General features: G+C 39.9%; 1 pseudogene; it reads left to right on the forward strand.

Annotated features, from left to right (window-relative positions):
- The first annotated feature begins 15,394 nt into the window (after window positions 1–15,394).
- LOC121434700 lies at window positions 15,395–16,444 on the forward strand (annotated as a pseudogene).
- The last annotated feature ends 10,966 nt before the right edge of the window (window positions 16,445–27,410 follow it).

Below are 27,410 nucleotides of genomic sequence, written 5' to 3' on the forward strand. Positions count from 1 at the left end.
ATTCATATGTTCATGAGATCTAGTAAAAAAAGCTATACACACAAAAATGAATGCCCACATGAGAGCACACAGAGACAGAAAGAGAGAGAATAAATCAGAAAGTTTTGAAAGAAATACAGTAAGGACTGAAAAATATGAAAATAAGAATTGGTGCTCTTTCCTTGGGATGCTCTAGTTAGATATCAGAGGGCATATTTAAGCCATGACCGAAACAGTAAGAAAAAGCCAGTCACTTTAGTGGTCATTTGTTTCATTTATACTTACTATCTTTTGAATGCATTTTGCATATCTGGAAATTTTCCCACTTCATAAGTAAAAAAGTAAACATTAAGCCCTACTGGAGAACAATATAACACTGGACAAGAGCCTATCACAATTAAGAAAAAAAGCCAATTAGAAGAGATTATGTATTCATTATCTTGTTTATATGAAATATCGAAAATACACATATCTGTCAAGAAATAAAGTACATTCTGAAGGGGCTCTAGCAGACCCCAGCATGATAAACATGGCTCTGACAGGCCTTGCTCTTTCCCCCCATTCCCTCTGCCTTCCTGAACTGTTAGGTTGCATTCCTAGAGCTGGCCACCAAGGTCTATTTCCTTATTTGTTTACTTCCTTTCCCTGGGGCTCAACTATCAAAGTATTGAAGTCCAGCAATCAAAAGTCCCGTTTTGGCTGCCCTAATTAATAAGCTCAATCAAAATAAACACATCATCCTAACCGGGGCATATCTGTTTTTTTTTTCCTTTATAAACTATCATTTGCTTGTGGGTCACTTCTTTCTCGTCTCTATCCAGAGATAGTCCTTTGTCCCTCCAGGGCAAATATCCCTCCTCCCACCTCCTTTGTTCCTTTCCCCTTCTCCTTTGTCCTCTATCCCCTGTCTTTGTCTCTAATTCCCTATCCTTTGTCCCTCTGTTGCAGATAAATCTCCTTTATGATGAGAATTTGGTCCCAGGGTGTCTTGTGCCAACTTCAAGGTCCCTTCCACAATCTCACTCGTCAAGGGCACTGGAAGGATTTGCAGAATAAAAAAAAAAAATGAAGGATGATTACTAATCACAGCCTCCAGCTCCCAGCAGTTGGACTTTGGCTTGTCTCCATCATTTTATCAAATCCCCCTTACCTAACTGAGCTAGGTGAAGGCTTGCAATATAACCTTAACCAAAAAAAATGAATAGCCCACCCTCAGCATCTACAGAAAATTGTTTTAAGGTCCTCCACGAATAGTAAAATATATGGGTTCTCAAATCTCTTGTATGAAATAACAGTTTTCATATAGACCATGTGCACTCCCATATATTTTAAGCCATTACCTGCAATATCCTACGCAATGTAAGAGCTGCATTAGTAGTTATGATACAATAGTATTCAAAAAGTGATAACAAAAGAACATCTGTATAAATTTAATACAGTTTCAAGTTTTTCCTGAATATTTTTTATCCATGACTGGTATGAATCCATGTTGCACAACCTACAGGTACAGAATTCCTGTTTTATGCATAAGTAGATCTGTCTGTCTGTCTGTGTGTTTCAAAGCAATGTAGCTCTGGCTGTCCTGGAACTCACTACGTTGACCAGGCTGGCCTTGAATTCACAGAGATCTGCCTAAAGTCTCTGCCTTCCCTCCTGAGTGCTAGGATTAAAGGCGTGTGCCACCCCAACCAGGCTCATAATGGAGTCTCTTGTGAAAGAACTTTCTCTGTGTCTTTTTCATTCACAAAGGGAGACAGAAAACAGGGCTGCTGAGAGATTATTCTTACCTCAATAAGGTTGATGACTTCCCTTGTCTTCTCAGGTCCTAACCCTATGTATCTACTATGGTTCATTTAGTGCTTACCTATGTGAATCCTTCTACTGAATGCTGTGTTTCTGAAACACATAGATGAGATAATTGGTATTAATTACCATCAGCTTGTAGCACAGGGCCTGTGTTGGGTAGTGCGCCTAAGACTTACAATTAAAGCCTGGTGTAGTGAAACCTTTTATCCCAGCACATGGAAGGCAGAAGCAGGCAGATCTACATAGTGGGTTCCAGGACAGCCAGAGCTACATAGACCCTGTATCAAAAGAAAAAAAAAAAATACAATTAAGTGCTGTGTTGGTATCTGATGAAGCTGAGAAGGCTTCAAATGGCCTGATTCCAAGTTTCTTTTCTCACACAACACCTCCAAGCCAAGCAACACTCTCTATCAAATGATAGGGGTAGTGTCTGCTATCCCTGGAGCAGCCAGTTTCCAACCTATAATTTATTCGCCCAAGTCCATTTGATCCCCCTCCGCAGCCAGGAAGCACCACACCCACTCCTGTCACTACAAAGCGTGCGGCACGCAGCCCCTGGCCACTCACTCTGCTCCTAAGAGCAGCCGCTAGGAGCACGGGGGCCACACGTAATGCGTCTATAGATTCGGACCTGCCTGTCTGATGCTGGCACTGGCTTTCATCTGCCCCCATTCTTTGTCCTTTTATCTTCAGAGAGACTGCTCCAGACTTCCTCTTGATACTGCACCGATTCCAAGAGCTTCTGCTACCATCTGCTCCGTGAAGGGTGTTAGTGTTCAGCCACCCCCATAATCCTACAAGCAGATCCTCCCCACATCATCAGGGCGAATAGAGCTGAGTAAAGCAGATGAGTGCCGTGCAGACGCCAGGATGCATTGTGGGTGACGGATAAAGGAGCCATTGTTCTCACTTGAATTCAAATTAATTGGATTTAACTTTTGTCATTTCATTCTCAAACCAACGGCCAAGGGTTCAGTGTGTTGCTACCATTGCTGTTTCAGTTCTTGAGAGGAAAAGAACTTTAAAGTTTGAAAGATCATTTTTTAAATGTTTCTTCATAAAGGCCAAAATATACGAGAATATAACTACAATAATGAACAATTAAAAAACATTGTATGAAACTCTCAAAGAAATAATAAATGTAATTCTTGAGTGATGAAAACAAAAAAGAAACCAAAGTAGCTTTTCCGGTGGTGAGGGTAGGTGGGTCTGCATCCAGGGAGTCAGGCTTCCAGGCAAGAGGGTTAAAAGCTGTGCACAGGTGCCTGAGAGATGACTCTGTGGTTAAGAGAACTTGCTGTGCCAGGGCCCACAGATGTGAGTGCTGCTCCGCCTTGACTAGAAGTCAGAGAGCGTGAGCTTGGTTTTGCTCTCACAGAGTAGTTGACAACAGGTGGGGATACAAACAAGAGATGCTGGCCTAGAGTGCGGTTAGTTGGTATTTTGAGTATAGAGGTGAATCCATTCCACCTTGATCAAAAGGCAGAGAACTCAAGTGTTTTTCTGCTTCTTTATGTTGGCAGGAGGTTTCAGGGAGTGGCTGCCTGCAGGACACTTGGTCAATTCCTTTCATGTTAGTGAAGCCTGTTGCCTCCCTCATCCCCTTTTGGAGTGGAGTATATAAGCATGTGGAAGATAAACACAGGCGGATTCAGTATTCACTGAATATCCCTCCCAGTGCTGTTCTGTGTTTCTGCCTTTTATTTCTCTTTTATCTCTATTCCTTTTACTTAATAATTCTAATCCTCATGCTCCTACCCAGGAACGTGAATCTCATCAAGGCTGGACCCCGATATTGCTGCTCTTCCAAAGCACGCCAGTTCAGTTCCCAGCCCCTCTGTCAGGAAACTGGCAATGCATCACTCCAGCTACAGGGGATTTGACACCCTCTTCTGGGCTGGACAGACACTCGTGTGCCTGTGACACACACAGACATACATACATACAAATAAAAACAAAATAGACTGAAAACACATAATGCTCTACTGGATGCTTCTGTCATGATTCAATTTGTCAATCCAAAGTCCTTTAATGATGCACACCCCTACCAAGCTCTCAGAAAAGAACAAGCTGCCTTGAAGGTAGGGTAGATGGTGCAGCAGCCATTGTTGTGATCTATGTGTTTTTCCTTTAGATCTTCAAGCAAACATTGCATCCTCTTTGACAATGGTTCCACATCATCTATGGTTATGTAACAGTCAAAAGACAACCTCCACTTGACTTGTTAATGAGCCCATGAGCAAAAACTCTGTGCTGGGCAGAACTTCGGTCTCCAAGTGGTCTTATCCTCAAGGAAACTGGTCCAGGTTCTCCAAAATGCAGTGCCAACTACAACAACAGACAGTGTAAAGACTTGCAGCTCAGAAAAAGCCATTTCTTCATCAACCTGTTGTTCACAGTTATCCCTGAAGACAGACAGAACCAGGGGAAAGAGAAATGCATTTCACCTCCTGGTGGGAGGAACAAATACATCCCTGGACTAGTGCCTTGTCCAAAGGCTGAAAGGGCACAGGTGGTATTCTCTGTGTGTAATCGACCATGCTATCCTCCAGAGCTCCTGGCAAAATATGTTCAGTTTCTCCCTGTCCCTCCTACACTTAGCTACAGGTTCCTTACAATGTATGGAAACCAGGAAAGGAAAAACACCTGAAGAAATTCACACCATGGTTATACGAGAGTTTTTATCAGGAACACCAGATGAGTAAGGTAAGTGAATATCATTTGGGAGCGTGAATGAAATGTAAAAGAACATGAAGCCTATGAGCAGCATCGGGTGGGACCGCTAAGATCTATAAAGTTTTGATTTTGTCTTCCTTTCCCTGTGTTTGCAGTATTGGTTTTTAAATAGGCACAAAGGGAAATGTGTAATTTTTTTTTACCTTGTGATGCAGAGAGGGCAAGCATAGCTGGGTCAATATATTGATGATGAATGGCCCCCCAAGAAGCACACCATCTCCACCGTTTAAAGATTTTCTATTAGCGCACGCTCTCATGATTCGCACGATTTCCCCCAAGCTTGAGATTACCCTGCCCTACAGCGGGCCTCTCTCACTTGAGCCTTTGAACATATTTCAGACCAATCCCTGGCTTTGTGAAGCCCAACTCTCTAGTATCTAATTAACTTTCTAGCATCTCCCTTAAACCAAATGGCCATTCAGAGAATGCGCACATTTTTCCAGCTGACGCATTGGTGAGGCTCATTCAGACACTAAACCTCCCTCAGCCTGTGCTTGGTTAATGAGGTGTAACCCCTTGTACCACTCTGGATCTTAATCCAGTTTCATTCTGGACAGAACCGCTATGCATTTCCACCGAGACAATGCAATATCAATATGGTTCCATATCAGAACTGAAATTTAACTACACAGAAGACCTTCTGAACTGTGGAGATGAAGGGCCCTGTGTACTACTTTTGGACTGGGAACAGAGCTTGGCCACAGTACCTTGGACGCCTTGAGGTGTCAGATCACCCAGAGGGTGTTTAGAGGACTTCTTGCTAAGTTGTTGGTTGTTCTGAGTAAATCACACATTTGCACATTTGCCTTTGTTTGGAAAAATTCAACTCTTTTACAAACCTGATAATTTTTTTTCCCTTTTCTCCATCCCTGTATTTAATAGTGCTACCTGCAGATTAAGGAGCCTTAAAGATTAGAGCATTTAACAACCAAAAGGAGTAGGGGGAAGGAGGGGATGCTGGGTCCCTGGATGCTGTCATCACTGCTCTTTTATCAGAATGAAGAGCTAAGTACTCAAGCCGATGGGACAGAGTTAAAAATGGTCATGGAATTAAACTAAACACTCACAGTTTGGAGAAGATCTCCAAAAAAAAAAAAAAAAAGAAAGAAAGAAAGAAAGAAAGTGCCAGAAAGTGCTTAGAAAAGTATTTCCAACCTTAAATTGTTATAATTTCCAGCTTAGGAGTCTGCTTTTAAGTTATTTTCTCATTTTGCAGTTTGGAATATTATTAGGTTCTGCGCTTTCCTGTGTTTTCTTCTTTCCGACTGGCTTTCATCTGTTTAGTGTACGTGAAAATATATGATTAGCAAGAGATGCAGCCGATGGCGGCAGTTGTGAGCGCTGTGCTCCTCGGGAGAGATGGCAGCCGGGCAGCACAATGGTACCTCCACCTGCACAGCTCTGGGCTTGTGTCTTCTCTTCCGTCCTAACATTTTGTCAGGTGATAGCTACAGCTGACGCACTCAACATGAACTGAGTGCCCTGCACTGTACTCCGTGACTTGCGTGCCTCTATTGCAGTAACCTTCCTGGCAGTCCCATGAAGATATAGCATCTTTGGCAAGGTGGAAAGGGGAGGAATATTTTTTCCTGTTTCAATGACATTTATTAATTCATGTACCAGCAATATTGACCATAAATGCACCAACTATATTTAGGTCTTCAATTCAAAACCAAAGTAACTTGGATATAAAAATATAAGTACCAAGGATGGTGGACAAGTTACAAAAGAAAGCTTGCCAGACCTTTCTGAAACATTGGATATACTTTCATCAGAAAGCCCAGAATTCTCATCCTCAATATTTATCCAAGAGAAACCAGAATGCAACATACGGACCTGAAAACAAATGTTGATAATCACTTTATTCTTTTCTTCTGAAGATGTATTTATTTTACTGCGTGTGTGTGAGCGTGCACACACGCACACAAGCACGTGCTTGTGGAAATGCTGGCAGAGGCCAGAAGAAAGTGTCAGAGACCCTGGAGTTGTAGAACATTACTGACCTCTCAGCAGTTGGTCTTCCTGGATTCAATGTATAGTTTATATGACGATATTTTCTGAAAGTGAGAAGGTAGATAGCAAATCTGGGAGATGCCAACTTTTTAGCCTCGTTCTGAGGTGTGTCTTTGTGAGTGGCTATGGGCATAAGAGCATTATCTGCTGCCGTTTCAAACTATGGTGTCGCTAATGTTGCTGGATTTTATTTCCTGGCTAAATAACAACACCACCATGCAGTGCCCATGCCAATCGTGTGACACAAGCATTCCCACATGTCACAAGATAGTGACTTTGTAAGTCTATAGGTCTGCTGCCATCGTAATTCTAATATTCAAGTCAGCCTAAATTTAGATCAATAGCTTAGTTTCATGAGAAAAATAATAAAATATGTACTTAAAATTTTCAACTTTTTTATTACGTTTGTTTACTTCCTTGCTTGTTTATTCGTTTATTTAGTGTGTGAGTGTGTGTGTGCACATGCATACATACATGTGATGTGCACGTGGAAGTCAGATGATACCCTGTGGGTCCAGTATTGAACTCCAGCCATTAGGCTTCATAACAAGCACCCTTACCCACTAAGTCATCTCACTGGCTTGTATTATATATTTTTCAACCTAAATTAAAGACAGCCAAACAAATTTCCCCACTGAATGTTTTTTGGTCATGCCTTTTCTGAATAGGGCAATAATAGTAAACTAAGTAATAATGGTTTTTTGACGTAAAAATGCAATCGCTTACACTGAATTCAGTTTCATGTTTAATCTGAAGGTCAGTGTGAAAATGCAGCTCTATTTTGATGCTCTGTTAGCCACCACATCCCTGTGGAGCAGTCCACTAGAATTTGGGTTTTTTTATTTTTCTTAATTCCTTCATCCTTGTCAATGGACTCAACTTCCAGAACCAGTCCTTGTTCTGGAATGTTTGTGAAGTCGGTGTCAAATTTTCTCTCCCTCGCTGTTGATTCTGCTGGTCAGCCCTTGTAAGCCTCGCATCCTTGTGTGACACTGGTTAGTCCTCTGTTTGAGCTAGTTTAAACAACAGTGCTTTGAGATTCCAACTAGAGGAGCTGAGAGAACACCGTTGTATGATAGGCTTCGTCCGCCTGCTCTCTTTACTACCTATAAATTCCAGAGAGACTACCAGCACAGTTTTGAACAGCAGCTTTAGGGAACCGCACTAGGTTTACACATATGTAATCTACCCAGTGCTGCCCAGTGTTTCAGAGATATCGGCAACAAACGAAAGCACAGTCACCACTGCCTCGCGCAAGGCTTGCAGGGTGATGGCGGAAGTCGGGGTTGGGCAGGTGCATGGCTCGCCTCAGCTTCTTGGCTCCAGCTTTGACATGCAGGCAGAGTGCCTCCAGGAGGAATGGGAGAACCATCCACTATTCCTTCACCCGTCTGTATTATGAGTTTTGGCTTGCCGTGTGGTTTTGAGACATTATCAGGTTCTAACTGTATGTGGAACTTAGCTCTCCTCTTGAACGTTATTTAAACATCTCGGACATTAATGAGTCCTCAGTTACACATCCTTGTCCTTTGCATTTCCAGAGAAGGACCTTCCTATCCTTTAACAGAAAGAGAAGAAAATCTCATTCACCTGGAAATCCGTTGGCCTGTGCAATGTTTGTTTCCACTTGGGCATGGATTGGGTGAAATGAATCTCAGCGGGCTTTCTATGGCTTTGTTGACAAGAGTCTCACAATTGTCTAACTTCTAGTAGAAAACACTGTCATCTTCATGACAAAGATAAACAGGTTAAAGAGCATATTTTCAAGATTAGAAGGTAGTAATAGAGTTTCAAAATAGTACACCAGTAAAACATTTTCAAAACTTTACATAAATTTATTGCTCATACAAAAAATAAGGCTCTTAAATTAAGCATATGCGATGGGAGGCACTCGGCAAAGGTTCTGGACTTAGCAGCTTGGGAATATTACCTTAATTGTTTCTTGGATTGAACCAAAGCAAATACAAATATTACATCACAATTTTGTACCTCAATTCAAAAACAGGCGATTACTGGGGACCCAGGAATAGCCCTGCTTATCCCGATTGCCATCTGGAAGGTGCTTATCCGCAGAGGCCAAGAGCAAAGAGCTTTGCTGAAGCTTGCCGTGGATGCCACGTTAGGAGAGGCTGTTTATTCTGACAATCATGTCCTAGGAGATCGGCCTGAAGTAAGCGTTCAGTTGAAATCCCCTGTTCAATTTATATAGCTCTTACTGCCACCTTGTGGTTAAAATGTTTCTATATTTTATCCTCTGCAATGTATCCGCGTGTGGACGACATGTCCAGTCCTGAAACCATAAATTTTCACTCCGTAATGGCTTTTAAAACAATTGATCACATCTACACAATACTGTTTTGCACTGACATAAACTAGAAACAGAAGAAAATATAACACCTTGCTGATTCTGTGATGGACTGGGAGGTGCTCTATGTTGCTAGGTGAGTATTGGAGCTGTCAGATGATAACGTCGGTTACATCGTTGCTCATCAGAGACCGCCAGAAGTGGTCTCATCAGAGTTTCCAAAGAAATTCTTTCGGACTTGGTGCCTTAATATTTGATGTACTGAAACAGGTTCTTAGGATCTAAAACACAAGCTATTAAGTCATTTTACTTAAAAAGCATGGTAGGTTATCAAATTCTCCCAACCGCATTTTTCACCAGAGCCATTATAACTTATAACCTGGGATAGCAAACCTCACAACAGAAAACGCGCTGTGGAAAGCGCTCCTGTCCACAGAGCCTCTTACTTCTGCTGACATAAAAGACTGATCGTGAGAGGGAGGGAAAGGATAAGAGAAGTTCGGGTTTTCTCTGAGAGAAAACCTCAAACTTATTTCCTGTGACTCCGGCAGGTAAATGCTGACCACTCTGCAGAGTTATTATCTCTCCTCTCTATTCTTTCCCTACTGGCAAAGTCTTCATTGCAGGAAAAATGGCGCTGCGTTCCTCGCGCACGCTCGCGCCTCTCAAAGGCACAGACTGCAATGTGCCGAGGGAGCTTTGCGCACTGAGACTTGCACATTATTTCTGCTGAGTTTTGGTTTAGCGCTCACACACCTTTCAGCTTCCCCATCTGCTTTGGCCTTTTCTTTGGCAATGAAACCATCAGATGTATATAGCTCATAAACTTTTTCAATTTTGATCTTTATCATGAAATACATTTTGTCCAGTGTGGTTCCTCTAGAATGCAATTTAAAATCTTCAGTCCTAAATGCCGTAAATGCAGCTGCGCATCCTAACTTAAACAAATAAATTGAATTTAAAAGAAACAATTTAGTGTTATACCTAAAATGGGATTAAAGTTTTCCTCTTGGTTCTTTTAACAAACAACAAAATAATAAAGCTGGTCAGATAAGGTGGGTGTGGAGACAGGTCCAAAAATAATTTAGATCCAATTTTTTTTTTTTAACTAAAGAACAAAATTCTTTTGGTCTATCTGAATTCATTTAATTGCCTATCTATATGGATCAAATTCTTAAAATGTGTTGATTTTTGTTCTAATTGGTCTATGCAGACTCAATTAAGGCAGCTTTGCTATAACTCACGCCCTTCCTGCTCAACCCTTGGATCTCCAGTGGGACAATTACAGGATTTTATATTTCTGCTGAATCGCTCGTCCTGTAACTGGAGACATTTCTCGGCACCACCTCATTAATCCTAACATTATCATTTCCTTTGAAAATGGGAAACCAGCACTAGGTGCATTCGTGGGCCTGTGCTGAAGCACAGGAAAGTTAATTAACTTGGGGAAGTCATATGACTGGTCAGCTGGAACCACGTCGGTGTAATGCCTCCCATCTGCATTTCTGCTCCCCTGTTCTCCTCAGCTACCTGGAGAATAGACCTTCCCACATTTCAGAAGCCTGAGGAATTTTGTTGCTCTCCTTCTTTTTTCTTTTATCCTGTGCTTTTTTTTTTATATCTGTGTCGATTGATGTTTGAATTGGATGCAAGTGTTTTTAACTTTGAATTGGGAGGAGATTTTTTTTTAATCCCCCAAAACAGTTTCGCAATAGTGTTTTCTCACACCATCGAGGAATCAAGAGGTATCGTATTCATATTTTCTTCTCTGTTTAGCCCACATCAATGCAAAGCAGTATGGAATCCAGTCATGGATTCAGAATATGTCTTATATCTCTATTGTTTTTCGTAGCTATTTCTTAAAGCTACTAACTTCCTGGAACCATTGTAGGTATTGTCTTTCAGAATATGGTGATGGAATCAATTATTTTAGGCTCTTCTGTTAAGGAAAGGAGTTGAAGAAAGCTATCTAGGAGATATTGGGAGACAGACTTAAATAATGCGGAAATGAGATGTGAACGTGTTTCAGATGAATCAAAGCAGTTTCCTCTTGATTACAACGACAGGAAAAGAATTAAAATTATCACCATGATAACTGAGTAAGAACAGAAATTAGCTCTACTACTCCATATCACTACTTAGAGAAAAAAATGGAAGTTTAGACAAACAAGTCATGTATCATTTAGTCCAACAAAGAAATATAACACATGGACACTACGAGATAGACTGATAACTGCTAATCACCCAGTTTCTAGGAGTTTACACAGAATTTAACCTGCCCATAGTTGGGGAAGAATGGAAAGAAGCTTAGTTCTCCATCCGTCAGCTGCTGGGGGCTGACATAGTGAAACATCTGAGAGGAACAACCAAGTGGGAAGAGGCCATGATCAGTGGTGGTACTGAAATCTCAGCTTCTTCGGCTCTCTCTGATGCCCTGTTCTACTTTCAGTCCATAAAATGAACAACTTCGCTTCCAACCACTGTTTTCTTTCACCGCAAACTCAAAAGCCATGAAGCCAACCAACCATGAAGCCTCCGAAAGCATAACAGAAAATGAACCTTTCTATATCAAATAAGTTCTCATCATCCCAGAGACTACGGAGAAAGCCAGGTCTTTCAAGCTACATAGGGATTTTTAGGCCAAGATTCTCTACTCTGAGCCTCAACTTCATCCCCAGTTAAATGCAAATGACAGCTGCTAACTTGTGGAAATATCCAGCGTGGTGCCTAAGCACATAGCAAATGGCACCTATCACTATAAGAAAGAATAAAGGAGGAAACTTAGAAAAGGCTAAGCAAAAGCACCAAAGAAAAGCATAAGATGAAACAAGTTAAAAATGAAGAAGCATCCTCCAAGAATGATTGTCTAGGGGAATTGGGAGAAATTAAATAAAATCTTGATTTCTAAAAGAAGTAAAAGTTGCAAACGATGAAAAACGAAATCCAAGGATGAAACAAAGTGAAGTTAAAGCTGCTGGATGAAATGTGAATTTCAGAGTTCCTTTCAAGAAATATCCTTAAAATAAAATATTATTTTTAATATAATAAAAATTGAACACCTCTTCCTAAGAAAAATGAAACAAGTGATATAAATAAAGATAAAATGACCAACAGTACACAGAGGACAAGTCAAAAACAATGAAAATAATCAAATTGAGGGCTGAAAAAAAAATAGAAACGAAAAGAACAATAGAATGGATCAACAAAACAAAAAATATGATTCTTCGAGAAAAATCAACAAGATAGACAAACCCTTATTCAAATTAACCAAAAGGCAGAGAAAGGATATCTAAATTAACAGAAGTGAAAAGAGGACATGACAACAGAATCTGAGAAAAATCTAGAGCATCATCAGGTCATAGCAAACCTGCACTCCACAAAATTGGTTATATATATACAGAAAGTAAACGGAAATATCTAAGCTAAAGTTCTTGATTGCTCTTTGGGGAAAAAAAAAGAACAGCGTTTATTATTGCTGGGTCCTAACGTCTTCCCCAGGGAAGTGGGTGAAAAGGCGCAGTGTTAACAGACAGACGCCGGGAGTCAAACAGAAGGTTTGCATCTGACTCATGCATTTAACAACCAGGAAAGCTAATATACCCTCTCAGCACCCAGGTTCAGAGCCCTTGACAGTTGACATTTTATGCTCGTCTCTCATTGGCTAGGCTCGATCAGGACCCCCTGACAGCGCCTGTTGCTAGGCGGTCAGGAAACACTGCATGGTCGCTCCTTATTGGCTATGCACAGATAGAACCTTTGACAGCTCCAGGCAGACTCCAGGTTGGCTTCTCTTGGCCTGGTAGGCCTTATCTTCCTATAGTTTATGTTTCTCCTTTAGTAGTGTGCAGAGTACCTTCCTGTACAGAAGACTCTAATACATATGGGTGAAGACTCTATATAGGCATAGCTCAATTTCTCCAAGTTCAATGAGTTTGGTAGATACTGTTTTCAGTAATGGGGTCTTGCTGTCTGTTTGTGGAGAGTAACCTATAGTCTTGGCAACAGCCTGGCTTGTTTGAGGATTCCTATGGGACACTTTTGACTAGAGGAAGAGTGATGAAGAGGACAGTGGAGCTGGCTCGGTAGATGGAGACACTTGCCATTCAAACCTGAGGACGCAAGTTCAAGTCCTGAAACCTGTGATAGGAAGAACAAAGCAACTCCCAAAAGTTGTACTCTGACCTACACACACACACACTCACACACACACACACACACACACACACACACACACACACCAATAATAAAGAAATTAATGTGCCTTTTTACCAGTAAGTGACAATAAGTGAAGGAGTGAGCTATAAAATTTATATATAATACAAACATAAACACAAAAAATGACACGTGAGAGTTGAGTCTTAAGATTTATGTAGAATACAGAACTCCAGTACTCAAGTGCTGGAGAAGGAGCAAATCAGATAAGCTGGGTGGCGGGGGATAAGGAGAATGCTGGGGAGTGGAGCCTGTGATGGCGGCCAAGGAAACGCCTACCTCACAGGCTGTGAGACTTGGCTAGGTGTAGGCGACATACATATCCGAATCTGTGAGCAAGGAGAGCAGACCACACATGCACAGCCCTTCCTCCAGGCTTTGGAATGTGTTATTGCCAGAATCCACTGGCTACAAATTTACCCAGACCCTGGGCATATTAATATCTCACATTTCAACAGTGGCAACATGGTTCTTAACTTCTCTCAAAGAAAGGCAATTGCAACATGTGAGGGGTTATTACTGTAAAAATAAATACACAAATAAATAAATAAAATAGATTGGCCATTGCTACAGGAAATCACCTATATAGTCAGCATTTTATAATTTTAATTATTATTTTAACCAGAAAAGGACAGAGTTGTAATTTAATTTACTTTATGGGTTACTGAGTGACAGTTTGTCCTTTGAGACCTTAAATTGTGCCTGAAAAAAATAACTAGAAAATATTGAATTAACTCTCTGTCCCAACAAAGATTTGATCCAAGGTAATATTAATCTTATTGTTCTATTGTTATACAGACATTTTAAGATACATTTTCTTACTGCTCGAACAAAAAAGGGAAGTAGTTAGTATATAAGAAGTAATTAGATTTCCTAAAATGACCTATAAGAAGTCTATAAGAAGCTAATTCCTTTTTCAAAGCATTAGAGTAAACTTACAATAAGCTCGTTGCATCAGCAACATTTCAATAAATAAACCACTTTATAGCACACACAATTAAAATCTTTAACTTCATACAGAACCATCTCTTCCCACTTACAATGCATCATATTTTTTTCATCATCAAATACAAACACTTATCATCAGAAACAAGTTTCATTTATCCAAAGCAGAAAGTGGCCTAATTATTTTTTTGGTGCATTTTACAATAAAGTGAATGCTTTTCATTGGCATATAGAGACAAAATGAAAACATTCAAGTTAGAACACTTTACCTGTTATATCCTAATGGAAGATTGCACACACCAAAAAGCTTTTCGAATGAAAATCACACCTAATTATAAAATACTGCTGCCAAGGAGAATCACTCACTTGTTTAAAAAAAAAACTACATTTTATTGCTTTGTTTAAAAAAATAAATTTCGAGTGGTTAAATATTTTCCCAAACAGCTTACATCTGCCTGTTCCCACCTATGCACTGGGTTTATCTTTCACAGCAGATGGGATGGCTGTGATCAGGAGTAGTCATGAAACACCACCTGGCTTGGAGTCCAGGGCCCAGATGTTCCAATACACTCCCATACGTGGATTCTCCATCAAATCCAAACAGTCATTGTGCCCCAGGAATCGTCCGTGCAACACCGTCTGGAAAGCCACAGAGAAGAAAGAACACTCTAGAAAATAATTAGAGGTTAGGGTTAGGGATTTAGCTCAGTGGTGGGGCACTCGCCTAGCAAGCACAAGGCCCTGGTTCAGTCCTTAGCTCTGTAAAATTAACAATAATGATAATAATAACAGGAAATCACTTCTCACATCTGTTAATAGAATACAACATTTTCAACATCCCGAGGAGACAATAGAATTATCAAATTTGTTAAAGTAAAGAACCTAACCTAAGCCCATCTATAAAATCAGAGATTCGAAAAAGGAACAGCCTATATTTATGTTTAAAAAATGTTTTGTGTTTGTTGTGATATGAAGTCAAGTCTGGGAACCCCTATACAACATCAACTAACATTTATTATAGATTTTAACTTTGTTATTTCATAGCTACTGTACATTTTGTGTGAAAACTTTCCTATCCCCTTGACATTAGTACAAATGCTAAATTCAATGTGCTTTGTACCATTTTAACTCAATAGGTTATCATTAAGTTTGCATAAGATTTCCAAAATTTAAATATTAAAATTGAATATTTGTATTTCCTTTGAGAGGGCTTTTAAGTGATGCCTGTGATCATCCAGTTTGAATCCAGGGACATAGCGTTGGGATTTTCCTCTTCTGTTGGAAACCCGGGAACGGTAACAAAGAAAACAAGACCCGGAGAGTCTCTCTTTAGCTAAATTTAAAGCGCTGATATAGATGAGCCCACGTTGTGGTGTCTGAGGGGGAAAGTGTGGCATTATGGTCTCTGTGTTGTCCTACGAAAGCCTGGCACACACTGTGCGGAGCCGTGGGAAGTGTGACTGTTATAGCCGTGTTCTTTCCCTTGGATACTGCTAGACTTTGACTTCAGGTTGATCAGAAAAGAAAGCCAAAAACTACGCATGCAGTGCTCCTGGAAATTATTAAAGAAGAAGGCCTCCTGGCACCATACCGAGAGTGGTTTCCAGTTATTTCCAGTCTCTGCTGCTCCAATTTTGTCTGTCTCTACACTTTTAATAGCCTCAAAGCAGTATGGGACAAAGGTCAACGTTCTTCTGCAGGAAAAGGTCTGGTAGTTGGATTTGTTGCAGGAGTGGCGAACGTGCTGCTGAGGACTCCCCTCTGGGTGGTAAACACCAGGCTGAAGCTGCAAGGGGCAAAATTTCGGAATGAAGGCATTATACCAGCTAACTACGAAGGCATTATGGAGGCATTCCACCAGATTATTCGAGATGAAGGAATCTTGGCTCTGTGCAACGGCACCTTCCTCTCCTTGGTGTTGGTCTTCAACCCTGCCGTCCAGTCATGTTCTATGAAGGCTTAAAATGGCAGCTTTTAAAGAAGAGGAAGAAGCTCTCTTCTCCGGATGTGTTCATCATCGGTGCAATAGCCACAGCGGTCGCACCGCAGTTACTTATCCCATGCAGACGGTACAGGCGGTTCTGAGGTTTGGTCATCATAGACTAACCCCAGAAAACAGAACCCTGGGGAGTCCTGGGAATGTTCTCTATCTTCTTCACCAGCGAGTCAAGCGCTTTGGAATAATGGGACTCTACAAAGGCCTTGACGCCAAGCTGCTCCAGACAGCGCCCACGGCTGTTCCTGGTCTATGAGAAACTGGCGGCTGCTACCTTCACTGCAATGGGCCTGAAGGGCACACACAAGCACTGGGGTCCTCCACGGAGCAGTGTGGAGATGCGAGTGCTGCCCAGAGAGAAGAGCGGGGTTCTCCTCTTGCTCTGGTTCCATCCACACCACCGTCATTCCTGTCATGGGCTCGAAAGGCTCCAAAGACTAAACCGGGAGTAGAGTTGGCTAGGCCTATTGCCAACTTAATTTTTACGGTGTTTGTTTGGATTTGGGGTTGGAGGTTAGACTGATATGGAAATATTGAAAACCTGAAAATGTAAGTTTGTGGGTGTTTATTAATTTTCGCAAGGGTATGGACTTTCCATCTGAAGTTTTTCTCTACTTTGCCACTTGTTCTCCTCAGATACTTTAATGTGTCTTAATCTTGGTAAAGGTTTTCCTCGCTGAAAATAACATGGTGACTGTGCCGTGGGCCTGAGTTTATTTCTGTCTGACCCTTTCCTCTGTTTAATGAGAGTTAAGTGAGCTATTTATTTTGTGGGGGAAATGAAAATGATTAATCCTGAGTGATTTTCTTAAAATTTGTAAATGTTCATTATTCCTTGGTGTTTGGCATAGTTTTTAATAACATTTATTTTGAATTGTCTTTTATTACAAAAAAGTCCTGATATTGTATGTCCACTCATGCAAGTTCCAATCAGACAAACCTCAATAAACCATGAGCACAAGCACAAAAAAAAAAAAAACCACTGATATAAAGAACTCATGTGAATGCACCAAATATCATGGTGAAATATCACAATTGTTAAGACATGTAGTATAAAAATTACAAGAGCGTATCTGTCAGATGACAGGTCATTCCCCTGGAAAAGATAAATCCAAAACAACCAACTTCAAAATGAATTCTTTTGTAAATCTGTAAAAAAAATCAAATCCAATTAAGAAATAAACTGAGACTAGGGAGAGGCGGAAAAGAGATCAAGTCATCTATACGCTGGGGAAAATTGGTATGGGCTCTAACATTTCTGTTGTAACATTGAACGTTTAAGGAGGTAGGGGAGAACTCACAGAATCTGTGGTTTAAGAATGTAAGCACAACCAGTGTCTGAATGCACAGGGGACAGCCAACCACCTTCGAACCTAGGCAGAATCCATTCGCTTCTTCACCCTCTTGATCTGAGGCAAAAGCTTGGCAATTTTCTCCCACCAGCAGGTGCCCCTCCCCTGTCCCTTTTCCAGGTAACTAGGTCAGGCAGGTCATGTAATCTCAAAGCCAGACCTGGACATGTTTACCCAAAGGCATAAACCTACCAGCTTCTCTTTGTCTAAGCTGATAGACCAATTCCCCACACAAAACCCACAGCTCACCTGTGGAAAACGGACTTGAGCGTGCTCTGCTCTGCAGGGAGCTGTTCTCTCTGCATGCCTTCCTGTGGGCCTTGATTTTTAATAAATGTTGGCACCTGTTGCAGCTGCCTACTGTGTTTGAGATGTTCCCTGCCCTACCTGCTGTGCTCAGACTGCTCCTGTTTTTGAATTCCTTAATTGTCAGGGGAAATTGACATAATCAGGACCTCCAGACATTAGCACAGGAACTAAGCTAATTAACACTCTCCAGCCTTGCTGGCTCTTCCACCCCTCCTAGAAAGGGCCTTAGTTTAGAAACCTTGAGTACTGTGGAAGAATATACTTGCTGTCTGAAGTTCATGACTTCATAATTCTATGCATTATCTGTGTAGTTCTTCCTGTCCAGGAAAGCCTTTTGTAAGCCCTGCCAAGCCTCTCTGTGCCTCTCTCTCTCTCTCTCTCTCTCTCCCTCCCTCTCTCTGTCTCTGTCTTTCTCTGTCTCACACACACATACACACACAAACACATGTTTACATACAGGACAACCCCATGCATCCATGGACAGTTGAGCTTTCTCTTGTCTGAGGGTCTACAAGTTTGTCATGGTCTCTAAAGTCCCAAGAAGTGAGGAAAGAAACCGTGTCTCTTGGTCCAATGTCATATCACCGAGGGAGATTTTTCGAAGGAAAGAGCCTGTGCTGATTGTATGACCTTACACAACACCAAATTGGATTTACCTGGTGGAGGATATTATTACCTGTGTGTTACAGGGAGCATGGGCCCTTTGTTCTGTCCTGCCCGGCTGACTTACACCCGAAATAATCACACAGAAACTGTATTCATTTAAACACTGCCTAGCCCATTAGCTCTAACTTCTTATTGGCTAATTCTTACATCTTAATTTAACCCATTTCCAATAATCTGTGTATTGCCACATTACTGTGGTTTACCAGCAAGATTCTAACCAGCATCCGTCCCTGGCAGGAGATCCATGGCATTTTGCCACTCTGCCCTTCTTCCCAGCATTCAGTTCTGTCTACTCCACCTACCTAAATTCTGACCTATCAGCTAGGCCAAGGCAGTTTCTTTATTCATCCAGTGGAAGCAACACACAAACAGAAAGACCTCCCAAACTACCTGTGCTTACCCTAACTAGAGTGGAGAACAATTCCATTCTTCCTTGTATTCAGATCAACTTTGTAGTCGCCTTTATCTAGTACTGCTGTGTGGTGACCAACCTCCAGCAGCACGGGGCTTTGAAAGGAACCCATCAGAGTCACCATAAAATAGATTATTCTGTCTGAGGGGATTATAGGAAAATAAACACTCACACACTCTCTTGATGGCTTCCTTCTTTATTCTTCTGTTCTCTCGTATTCTTTCTCTGTTCTTTCTCTATTCTTTTTTAATGGATACTTTTTATCTACAACTTATATAACCCAACAAAGTTTTCAGGCAATATAGAAATCACCATGTGGTTACATTGTTTTTCAGGTGAATGATTACAATGCATATAAAACAAACAGCATGTTTTCTACATCCCTTACATAATTAAACATTTTACGTACTACAGGTGAAAAACAAATTATCCCAAACACCCACATACATTCATACCCAAGCAACTTGTTAGAGATTAACCATGTGGGCAAGCAAGGTATTCTTGTCAGCTTGGTCTTTTACTGGCAGGCTGCATTTTGCATTTACAAAGAAAAGGCCAATTACTTTATTCCTTATCTTGAAAGGTAATCTTACAAGGAAACTTAAAGGAATCAAAGCCTAAACTTTTATACAGAATCAATCAGCTCTACTTTAAATCTTTAGGGTACATACCCACTCATCAATAGTTTTTTACATCAGGATATTGACAGCAGAAATGGGTATAAGAAATAAATCATCACCTTTGATCATCAACCAGACCTAGCAAGGAGAGCTAGCAACAATCAAGCCGTTTTGTACTTTCGACCCTAGCCTAATGAAAAGACAGCTCAACTATGTGTCCTTGTGAACTTGAGCTTGTTTTCTGGAGTAATTTATCTTAAAACTATCATCAAGGCATCTGGTCTACCCTGAAGTTATTGTGAAGCTTTGTTTTAACTAATGTTACATGACTGACTCTTTTCAGCATTAAGAGAATTAGAGCCAGCCTGGCTCCTGGACTCAGGTGCTTTCCTTTTAATTATTAACATGAGCATTTCCCAACATGGAACTCATAGGCCTTAGCTATAAAAAATATCCTTGTGTTTATTTTTACTTTATCTTATTCATCAAAGCTCTCATTATTAGGCAGTACAGCTTAGGAGGGGTCATCGTCCTGACAACCCACAGATAAAAATGCCCAGAAGAATGAGATGTTTCCAAGAGATAAACACACTATATTACAGGCAGTGGAGCTCTCCCCACATCCACTCACACCATGCAAGATACCAGAGAAAGAGAGCTGCAGCAAACATGTAAAGGAACAGCAGAAAGAAAAGACACTCTGGGGTCTGCAATCCCATGACCTTACAAACAAAGTTGACTGATGTGGGCAGCTAATCTCAGTCCTCTAAAATGCCTATATACAATAACTTTCTGTTGCATACTTTAAGTAATAAAAATTAATTCACTTGATAAGAATTTATCAAGAGGGGCCAGAGAGTTGTGTCTGTGGTTAAGAGCACTTGTTCTTGCAGAGGACCCATGTTTATTCCCAACACTCACATGGTAGCTCATAACCATCAATAACTCAGCCCCAAGGGATCCAACCCCCTCTTCTGGACTCCATGGGCACCAGACATGAACATGGCACACAGACATAATTTAGGCAAAATACGCATGCATATAAAATATAAAATGAACAAAATTTGAAAACAAATATTTTTAATTGTATTTTTTAATTTTTTAACTGTTTGAGGCCCTAATGAACAATGCTGACATAACTGTCTCAGAGTTCTCTAAAAACATAGAACCCACAGACCGTATGGCTCTTGTGAGCCCACGTTCAAAGGCTGGAAATACAAAGCCTGTCTCCCGGGGCGGCAGCAGCAGCAGGGGCAGAAGCCTGCCCACTCTGAAAGAGCAGAGTACAGCCACATGATTTCACTCTTCGCACTCTGCGGACTGGAGCCTCCACCTCTCTGGAGGATCTTCTGCCCCAGCTAGCTGGGCCGCAGGCCTGATGCTCAGAGACACATCCACGAGCCGGTGTCACACTTTTCCAGGCCTCTCTCAACCCACTCAAGCTGACACCCAACATTAACTATTACACTTTTTCATTATGTAATTGAAAAAAAGAGGGGGAGGAGTGAGGAGGATTGTCCTGCAACAGACTGTCATTTTGTTCACAGCGACAAAAATTTGAAGCAACTGAATAGTTTGGCCTTGGTGCTTGAAGGATTCTTTTCCTTTTCTTGAATCTGTCTAGAAGGCAGAAATTCTTACAAGAATGAATTCCTTCCATCTGTGTTGACCTGCACAATTGAATAATTGTTAGCATCACCCAGGAGAGTATTGTAAATTGTGAAAGAGCTGCTTCCTTGCACCTTCTTTCATATTTATTTTAATACGTTCCATTTTGCTTAGATTAAATAGAAAACCGAGTTTGTTTCTAGGCAGCCGTCTCACCTGACAATTCTGTCTTCATAATCAGAGAAAAAAAAAATCAAATAAAACTTGCCGGATCTCTCTTACAATTGAACCTAACTTTCATATTGCTCAGCAAAAGAATTATAAAAGTTTCTTTTCTTATCTAATAAAAAGCAGAGACTGTGCTGACCAACCTGGCCTTTCTATGGGCCTCAACTCTACTGACCTCCACAGAGAATTCCTCTGACCCTGGGGCTCTGACTTTTTTCTTTACATAAAAAAAAAAAAAAAAAAAAAAAAAAAAAAAAGCTTGTAAATCTCTTCTCTGCCTCTTTGTGATGCAGACATAAATGTTTTAAAAGTCTCTTGGAGTTTGAGGAAAATAGAGCGTGAGCACGCGCGCGCGCACACACACACATGCGCACACACACACACACACACACTTCAAGGAAAATGAGCACCATGCCACAATTCCACAACACAGAAATATCCTTTATAACAAATATCCTTTACAGCAAATGAAAAAACTTTTCTTGGGGTTTTTCTGAGACCATATTGTGTTGTTTAACCTAGGCTTCCCTTGACATCACTCTACTCCTCCCTCAGCCTCCTGCTTGTGGGGTTATAGGCATATACCACCATACCCTGCTAGTGTGATCAATATTTTTAAAAGTCTTCCACCCCTTTTACAACCTAAGACTGTCTTTTAAAATTACCTAGGAGCCATACGCCTAAAATGGGATTATCAAAGAAGACAGATCGCTAAGTCCCTTCTCTGTGGGAGGATAGGAACTCAACTTCATTAGGATCACTTTCATCGAATTGTGAAACATCCTCCTGTCTTGAATATGCAAAAAAGTTTAAGATATGAGAACATTTATTTTTTGTTTAGAGAAGGCCAATAGCAAACCCAGGTATCCTCTTCTCATCAACTCACCTGCCCCCACAATTCCCCCATCTAAAAGTTCTTCCCCTTCTACCTCAGCTCAGCTAAATTGGTGGTGTAGTTCTGGCCTCTGTATACTGCTATAATAACCTGTAATAAAGTCGTATTTCCTGTCTAACTTTCTCAATATTTGCTTGTCACTGTGTGTTTTCTATTCCTCATTAGATCCAACATAGAAAGAGCTATATAAAAAGCAAGATCAAATCAAGAGATCAGCAGTCTTCCATTATAAGTGAACTACAATGCTGTTACTGGAAATTTGGGGTGTTTCATCAGAGTTGCTATATGATACCAGGAAATCAGGGTGCCTTCCAGGGGTTCTTTTTTCATTAATAAAATAATTTAACAATGGACTAAAACATATGCTTGAAGAAATTTTTAATAGAGTTTTTAAAGAAAAAAAAAACCAGAGCAAGCAAGTTGTTGTTAATCACAGCAGTACCAGAGGAGAATACAGAACAGAAGAGGGGGGGGAAACAAAACATATGCTTATGTTAAGCAAGCAAGGAGGTCAGCCACATGGCAGACAAAGAGAAGCAACAGGAAAGGGAGAGGGGAAGTAATGTCTTCAATGGTACTGACTCAGTTCAGAGAGCCCGGCAGACTCCACAGAACCTCATGGCAACTTGGAACTGTCCCGGGAGCAAACATTCTGGAAAACAAATTTTCATTATCTCAAAAATGAGATCATTAGTCCCCCTATCTCTTTAGTGTAGCTTAAATGAACCCCTTCCTGATGTTGGTCCCTTGTCCAGGTGATTGACCCACCCCAACTGGATTGCCCCTTTAACATAGAACAATGTCTTGTCTCTACCTACACATGGTGTATTTTGTCTTGTGAGTATTATTGGCCCAGGAAAAAGATCAAAATGGAAGCATTTAAAGAATAGCATCTCCTCAGTCTCCAGCATCTCTTTTGTAAGATCATAAAGTCAAAGTCCTAAGTGAAAACACACTAAATCTGCAGCTGTCTATATTAACAAGCCCACCTTTTATAAAAAGAAACATGCTAATTGCTCCAAACCAAAAAATTGTTAGGACTGGCTGCTTTCCTATTCAGTTTCCATTAGTAGCACTGATAGCCAATCTACTAATTGTTGTAGATGTTGGTCTTCTACTCTATTGAATGGCAATATTTGAGGGCACTGCATGTCTTTAGTTGTAGTACATTCCATATATATATATGTAATATATATATATATATATATATTACAAGCTAGAATTCACTCAAATAATTTCCTTTTCTGTATATAATTCATTAATAGGTATAACACAAATTCTAATTGGTCTTAATAATTAAAAACACAGAGTCAGATATTAGGGAATGAAAACAGAGATCCGAGAAGCAGTACATCCAGCCATTATAGAAACCTTTTACCTCCTAAATCCTCACACTGAAGGGGCAATCCTGTGTCTATGAATCCTCAGACCAGTGGCTCAGACTGCATCTTCAAACTGCATCTGAGTTCCTGTCTCCTCCCACCTTATTTATATTCCCCTCTTCACCCAGCCATATCATTCTTGTTTCCACCTCCCTAGTGCCGAGATTGAAGGTATGTGATCCCAAGTGCTGACATCACCTTTGTATGAGCTCTGTTTCTCTTTTCCAGATTCAATCTGGAATAGCCCAGGGTGGCCTTGAACTCACAGAGATCCATCTGCCTCTATCTCTCAAGTCCTGGGATTAAAGGCATGTACCACCACCCCCTAGCCTCTGTGGCTAACCAGTGGCTACAAACAAAATATCACTGCATTTCTCCTTTTTCATCTAAAATAAAAAGGCAATCATTAATATAAGAAAAATTATATACAATAAGTATAATAACTATATAAAATTATACAGGCAATAAATATATCAACAATGTCTAGTCCATTTGTATTTGACAATTTGAAATACTCCATTATTTATCCTATCTTGGTGAGTTCAAAGTCTTGTATTACTATCCAAACTATCTTTGGGTGTCTCACAACCTTACACACTTTATACCTCTTTAGTGAGTTCCTTTTATGAGTCTGGTAAACAAGAAAAACTATAACTAAAGCTATCTGGTCTCCAACTCCTTCAGAGACCTGAGAAGGAAATGGTATTAACTAAATAAGCAGGAAGTGCAAGCAAGTGACTTCCAAAAAAATGTAAGAAATGACAAAAATACCTGACTGCCTGAACAGTCACCAAAGGTCACACACACACACACACACACACACACACACACACACACACATCCTCAGCCTACAAGCCTAGAATATTCAAAAGGTTATTCTATGAAGCAGAATTTTTGAAGGACTGTCCTACCTTGTCTTGGCAAGATTTGATAGTCACTCTTTTGTGTCCTGCCTGTCCAATTAAGAGAGCATACTGTCAGCAATTGAGACAAGAACACTTTCTTGCCCAGTGGCTTACTTTTAGAACAAAGAAAGTAAACTCCATGTGGTGTTTCTTTGATGCACATTATCTTCTCCAGAGTAAATTGGTATTATATATATATTTAAAAGATCATATTTTAAATGCCATATTCTGTAGATCTCTGAAGTGTTTGAAGATGATATGTCTATCTAAAGTATATCTGTTTGACCTTGAAAACATATCTGAGTACAAGTTTGACTGTAATAGGTGACTAATTATTAACCTACATTTCCTTACTATCCAAAGTAGTTAGTAATAATAACTTTCAAGGACTAGAAATTTGCATCACATTGTTGAGTTATTTAGGTATAATACCTTGAACAGAGTAGATCAGTATGATCTAGCAAAAATAATCTCAACTTTGTATCAATATACAAAGATCCATATCAATGCAAAATACTTAAAACTAGTAGATTCAATAATCTAGCTTTTTGCCTTATATCTATATCCTCCCTTTTTTCTTTTCAGAGTAGATTCAATAATCTGTCCTTCTATCCTATCATATCTGTATCCCCTTTTTTTCTTTTCAAAACAAGAACCTTGAATCCCTTGTTTAGCTTTGTTCCTGGCCATTATCATGAACAAATTGTAACCAATTCCTATAAACAATGACAAATATCCATAACCCAATGAATGACCAAAACTCACCAACCCCCACCTCTTGGGAATGTGGGTGTCATGTTCTTAAATATCCTTCCTGCTGTCAGAGAGCAGTGGCATCTTTAGGGGATCCTGAAGAGAAAAATTGGGGTTAATTTTCAAGTCCTGGGACAGTCTCCATGTAATGAGAAAGTGCAGGACTTGTCTCATATCCTCGCTAGAGTAGTCTTTGAGGCTGGACCATCTCAGCTAGCCACCTTGAAATTATTCTTAAGCAGTATGTAGTACAAAGCTGATCCTTAGATGGTGTTTTTCAGCTTAGTGGTGTTACCATAGTCCCAGTGGCCCATCCTCCTTTTAGAGACTTCATAGGTCACTGTTAGGTGTAACCATGGTTTACTGCAGGAAACTGATAAAGCCTCAAACCCAAAATCATGTACAGGTAGGTAGATGAAGTGTTTTTCTACAGTTACCTATATGACCATTAATATCATGACAAAAAGTTAAATATATATATATTATAAATTTTAAGATAATATTTATATCTTAATAAAAGCCCTAAAGAATCAAAATAAAACCAAAGGATTATGAGCTCAGTGGCAATAAAATAGTCCCTTAATTTTAATTTTTCTTCTGTCCTATATCAAGTGGCTCTTCTTACATGAGACAGAGATTTGGATTTTACTTTAACAAGCTTGCTTGGTTTTAAAAAGTAGAGAGCCACATTTCAATTCCAAAGCCAGCTTTAATTTTTAATTGGACGGGGACTACAAAAGGACCATTTGCATTATGTCTGTAGAGAACAGCTGAAACAAATATCGGGGATTATTTGTGAAATTTTATCCTGTTGGAAATCCAGTAGACCAATTTACTCTTTCTCTTGAGTCATATTTTTCCGGATGATTCATCCATCCAATGAGCTTCAGATTCCTTATCTGGATACTTTTATTCTCCTGAAAAGACAAAGGCAAAACCCTTCCCCAATGCTAATTTTAGGGATGTTCTCTTTTTGGAGGTTATATCTGATCACATGAAAAGCATTTGTTAGTTTTATATGTTAATTTAGATTAAATGATCATGTTGCTTCTAATTAAGGGTCTCTCTTGTTCAAATTGAATCTATCAATTTTGATGGTGTCAGTAGCTTTTCTTCTCCTGTGGAAACAAAAGCAAAACCCCTTCCTCAACGTAACACATGTCCTGGTTTCCATTCTGGGGTTAACACATCTTCAAAGTATACCAGCTGATTTAATTCCATAGTTTTTTTTCTATTATCCAATGTCTCTCTGCAGCTGTTGTTCTATCCTCACTAGCATTTAGAAAATTCAAAATTAATAAAGCACTATACAGTCTGTTTCAGGGGGTCTTTATTAACCCATTCTCTTTTTAAACATAGCCTTTAGAGTTCAATTTGATCTCTCAATAATTGCTTGCCCTGTAGGATTGTGTGGCACACCTGTAGTATGCTTTATATAGTAAAAAGCAAAAAACTGTTTCATTTTATGAGAGACATATGCTGGAGCATTGTCTGTCTTAATTTGCACAGATATACACATGATGGTCATAACTTCTAGCAAATGTGTGATTACAAAATCAACCTTTTCCGATCTCAAAGCAGTTGCCCATTGAAATCCTGAATAGGGATTAATGGTATGGTGTTCCTATTTTAATTTCCAAATTCTCTAAAATGGAACACATCCAACTACAAGATTTCATCCCTTTGAGTACCTTTTGAGTTACTTCCTTCAGGTAGTGATGTCTGGTTATAGAAAGAACAAGTGGGACATTTCCTTATAACTGCCTTGTCTTGCTGTCACGTGATGGAAAAGTCATTTTTTTCAAACCTTTGCTATTGTCATGATGTTCTTAATGAAACTCTGAGGCCACTATCACATTTTCAATCAATAACTCAACAATTCCTTCATTAACTTATGCTAGAGTGTGGCAGATCCATATGTGATCAGATGTGATAGATATAAATACAGATATAGATATAGATATGGATATAGATATATGATGATTCCTATTCTTGCTTATTTCTTGTAACTGAATAAATAGTAGTCAATTTTGTATCATCTGGTATAAATTCAGCAGTTTTGATATACAAAACAACCCTTTCTGCATATTGTGAACAAGTAACTACATTGAGAGCTTCCATAAAATCCATTAATATAATGAGAATAGCATATAATTCTCACTTTTGGAAAGAATCATAAGGGCTTAGATCCACTTTACTTAAATGTTCTGATTTGTAACCTGATTTGTAACCTGCCTTCCTTGATTTATTTGTATCAGTATAGAATGTAGAGGCTTCAGATATTGGTG

This window comes from Microtus oregoni, unplaced genomic scaffold (assembly GCF_018167655.1).
Source record: "Microtus oregoni isolate MIOR12 unplaced genomic scaffold, Mior012 000044F_ref0000062, whole genome shotgun sequence".
NCBI lineage: Eukaryota > Metazoa > Chordata > Mammalia > Rodentia > Cricetidae > Microtus > Microtus oregoni.